The sequence below is a fragment of the Eurypyga helias genome, unplaced genomic scaffold (genome assembly GCF_000690775.1).
Source record: "Eurypyga helias isolate BGI_N326 unplaced genomic scaffold, ASM69077v1 scaffold9014, whole genome shotgun sequence".
NCBI classification, from domain to species: Eukaryota; Metazoa; Chordata; class Aves; order Eurypygiformes; family Eurypygidae; genus Eurypyga; species Eurypyga helias.
Genome location: NW_010248165.1, coordinates 23,933 through 28,919, shown reverse-complemented (window position 1 = coordinate 28,919; position 4,987 = coordinate 23,933).

Below are 4,987 nucleotides of genomic sequence, written 5' to 3'. Positions count from 1 at the left end.
TTGGATTACCATCTTCTGTCCCCAGTGGTGGGCCAACGTTTAGAATTTCCCCAGTTCCTAGGAAATTCATCTTCTATTTTTCAAAAGGCTTAGGGGAGCTATTCTGGGGAATCGCCATTGACACAAAGTAACCTTTATCTACATTAAAATTATTTCTACACTTTAGTCTATGTGGGTGGAGGAGGGTAAAAATCACAGTAGTGCATTTCCTTCTGTTGGGATAAACAAGCTGGTGTGGGTGGCTGTGCATGTTAAAAATGAGAGAAAATCCTTTTTTATGTTAACTTTCTATTACTCATCTGAAAATAGCTTCACAAAAGCCAAATACGCCCTTTTTTAAGTATTAAAATAGTCTGAAAACAAATTTTATTCTAATTAGCCATCAACCTTGTTAACTGTATTTTTCATCTACTTGGAATAGCTTTACCCTATATGGAAAGACTTTATGAACACCACAGATCTTGAAAAGGTCAGAATTTTTTTCTTTTATATTTAGGGCTGCGTATTTTATGGGACATTGAGGAAAAAAAAACCTTTCAAAACCAATTCAAGCGGGTCTACTCAAATTGTGCTAAAACAAACAAAATATTGATCCTGTTTCTGGTTTAATGCATGAAGTGTTTAACCTCAATTTCAGGATGATTGGAATTTTTTCCATTTACCACAGCTTTTTTCCAAGTACTGATATATACTTGGAATGTGTTTCATTGACATAACATCGACATAATTTCCCATACTTAGAAAACACATTGGAAGTATCTAAAATTCTGATTTTATAAATTCAGTCGGTACAAATTTAATTTCTAATTCAGTGATCAGAACACAAATGATCATTAAGTATTTAATGACCAGTGTGGGAAAACCTATAAATCTACAACAGCACAGAACAGGAAATATTCTCTAACTGAAGATACTTCAAGGCAGTTACGGTTTTAGTATCAGCTTCATAAAAGAATCATATTCTTCCATTTTAAGATGAATTGTAATTCAAAATTCAACCTTACCAGCTCTTCCATCAATTTATTTTGTTGACGGTTATTAACGCCTCTTGATCACTAGGTTACTTTTAATGGGATTTACTAGTGAATGACCTATCAGAATTTCAACAACTTAATACTCCTTTGAGGAAATACACATCCTGTTTTGTGTGGTATACTAAGTTATTTCTTTATAACAGTTGTACAGACATTATACTACAGCATCTAAGTGCATGAAAAATTACTCATTATTCATAGTAAAAGGCGGCATCTCAAGTGATGAATTCATCAAATCAGTTTAGAAGGGATTAGTCATTTAAGAGCATTTTAAAGAAGCATTTCACTGCTTACCCACATGATCTAAGTTACAGCTAAAATTTACAAGAAAACGTATCACGTATTGAATACAAACAACAGAACAGCATTTTTTCTCTCTGTATTGGGTTTACGTGTCAAGGATTTGGTAGTGGGGGGCTGCAGGGATGGCTTCTGTGAGAAGGCACCAGAAGCTGTCTCCATGTTGGACAGAGCCAATTCTAGTCAGCTCCAAGACGGACCCATCGCTGACCAAAGCTTAGCCCATCAGCAATGTTAGTAGCACCTCTGTGATAACGTATTCAAGAAAGGGTAAAATACACTGAACACCAGCAGCTGAGAAAGAGAAATGAGAATATGTGACAGAAACAACTGTGCATACCCCAAGGTCACTGGAGGAGGGGGAGGAGGTGCTCCAGGTGCCAGAGCAGAGGTTCCCTGTCAGCCCACGGTGCGGACCGTGGTGAAGCCAGCTGTGCTCTGCAGCCATGGAGGGTCACTGGGGAGCAGAGACCCACCTGCAGCCTGGGGAGGGAAGCCCACGCAGAAACAGGTTTTCTGGCAGGACCTGTGGCTCCATGGGGGACCCACACTGCAGCAGGCTGCTCCTCAAGGACTGCACCTTGTGGAAAAGACCCATGCTGGAGCAGTTAATGAAGGACTGCTGCCCCTGGAGAACTCTGTGAAGGACTGTCTCCCATGAGAGGGACCCCGCGCTGGAGCAGGGCAAGAGTTGAGGAGGAAGGAGCGGTAGAGAGCAAGCATTATGAATTGACTGCAATCCCCATTGCCCAACCTTCCACAGTGTTAATGGAGAGGAGGTAGAAGAGTTGGGACTGAATTTGAGCTTTGCTCCCCTCTCTCTATCTCCTCCTCCCTCGTGGGGCAGGGTTGGGGAATGCAGGTTGTGGTCAGTCGCTCATATGCTGTCTCTGCCACTCAGAGGGAGGACACTGCACACTCGGCCCCTGCTCCAGTGTGGGGTCCCTCCCACAGAAGAGAGTCCTCCATGAACTTCTCCAACATGAGTCCTTCCCACGGGCTGCAGTTCTTCATGAACTGCTCCAGTATGGGTCCCTTCCGTGGGGTGCAGTCCTTCAGGAGCAGTCTGCTCAAGCACGGGACCCCCCACGGGGTCACAAGTCCTGTCAGCAAACCTGCCCTGACATAGGCTCCTCTCTGACGTATTCTCACTCCTCTCTCTGGCTGCAATTGTGTAGATTTTTTCCCCCTTCTTAGTAAGTTATCACAGAGGCACCAATTACCTCAGCCTTGGCCAGCAGCAGGAGCCGTCTGGCATTGGCTCTTTCGGACACAGGGGAAGCTTCTAGCAGCTTCTCACAGAAGCCACACCCGTAGTCCCTCTGCTACCAAAACCTTGCCATGGAAACCCAATAAAAACTCGCAAGCCACAGACCCATCCAGGTGTTTCAGTCAAGTCCAGTGTCCTGGATTTTCAGTGCTGTAAGATAGATGCATACCAGTCAAGCATCCAACCTCTCTTCCTCTGGGACTTGTGGGATTGTTTTGGTGAGTACAAACACAGGAGAAAGAAGCAGGCTGTCAATTAGACTATTCTGAAATCCATCATCAAATGGGCCAATATTCTAAAATTAAAACCCTTCACCTTTTATTTATTTTAAGAAAGCTTTCTTAAAATCTTCCAGCAATTCAACCTTCCATACCAGAAAAGATTCTGGGATACTGTTTTGAATCTGTATCATTAAAAAGAATTGGAAAACATGTCAAGTAGAAAGGCAGAATACAAGGCCATGGATTTCATCTCTGAAAACAACCTGCTGCCAAGCCCCCTGAGATTTAAAATCAGGGCTCGAAGCACTCCTAGCTGAAATGTTTGATCTGAGAGAGGTTCTCACTCTAGTTAGAGCTTACAGTATAAAAAGAAGAAAGGTAAAGGTAATGTCGAAAAGGAAAGCACAATTATATTTTACAATTGCTTTTAGAAAGAGGTGGTGGGAGCCCTGTCCACGGGCACAGTTGGAATGACGTGGAATAAGCACACCACTACATGGACAAAAGCAATCTTACACCACTGGGGAGACAAACTATTCTGTTGCAATCACTGCCCTCTCAAGAAGTATCTTCTGAGTAGCAACTTTGGCTTTAAATCACTAAATCATAGTTGCTTTGTAAAAGTGCAGAGTGTTCTTTGCCATTTCTTTCAGTCTTACAAAATCCTAAATAGCGTATCTATGTCCTACTGCATTCCCTTTTTTATTCCAGGACACAAATTTCAATTTCTGGAAAAACTACTTGTGCTTTCTATCATGATACTCCAATGCATTCAGAATTAGTCATTTAATCTCTATCCAGGCTAAAATGGCTTACTAGAGAAATCTCAGCTTAATAAATAATGTATAAGAACTCTCTCTTTTATGTAGCATGTGCGATCATTTGTGCTGTAACATCATTTATGGCTGCAGCAGAATGAACTGAGCAAATACACTGTGGTACAACCCAGTGTAAGTTAATATCGGTCACAAAGCTCATACACAGGAAAAGAAGCAACTGCCAAAACCAGAACACTTGCAATGCATCCAAAGGCCTTGCACATTCCTAAAGGAGGTGCCAGCAAACTCGCACCTCGCCACAGGCAAAAGACAACGACAAGTAGTTATCATGCAAGCTTCTCTCTTCTTATGCTTCTACTGTATGTTCTTTCCAGTATCTGAAGGGGGCCTACAAGGGTGCTGGGAGACGACTTTTTACAAGAGCCTGTAGCGATAGGATAAGGGGTAATGGGTACAAATTGAAATCAGGGAGGTTTAGATTAGATATCAGGAAAAATTCTTCCCAGAGAGGGTGGTGAGGCACAGGAACAGGTTGCCCAGAGAAGCTGTGGATGCCCCATCCCTGGCAGTGTTCAAGGCCAGGCTGGATGAGGCTTTGAGCAAGCTGGTCTAGTGGAAGGTGTCCCTGCCCATGGCAGGGGGGTTGGAACTAGATGATCTTTAAGGTCCCTTCCAACCCTCACCATTCTATGATTCTATGATACTGATGTGGAGCTATGAAGTCCAGGCTGGAAAACCCCAGGTGTTTCCATATTTGTAGGGGAAAAAATAGATCTCCATGCAGCCTGAGAATCCTACTGCCCCCAAACCCCACAATATTCCCTCTCATGTACCACACCCACCATAAGGGTGTGTTTGTCATGTGAACATCCCCCATGCCCCCGGTGTCTATACCCTGGTTCCTCTCGGAGGTTCCAAAACCAGACAAGAACGTCAAGTTAACTTGTTTTCATTTCACAACGTTACAGTAGGAAGCGTGCTGAGAAATCCCCTGTCAGCTTCCTTTCAGCTGCAAAGCCTCGAGTCTGACACACAGCCACAGACCGCAGTTCCAGTTTCTTAAGACGTTGGAGAGACACATGCAGCTGCTGTTTCTCCCCCTGCTTCCAATTAGATGAGAATTTCAGTGACTGGCAGCAGAAAGAGTTAATTAAAGGTCTCCTTTCACTTCCCCTTTACGACAAATACTCTGAGCTCCAGCCAGAGGCAACTAGACAGCTAGTAATTTCAGGAGGGGTTTGAGGTGTGTGAGGAAACTGCTCGGGGAGCCACCTGACCGTGAGCTGACAGTTTCAGAAAGGAGGATGCTTCTTACTTTGCCTACCTCCAGCTCTAGAATTAGCTACGGTTGAGACCAATTGGGTTTGGTACCTTACAACGCAC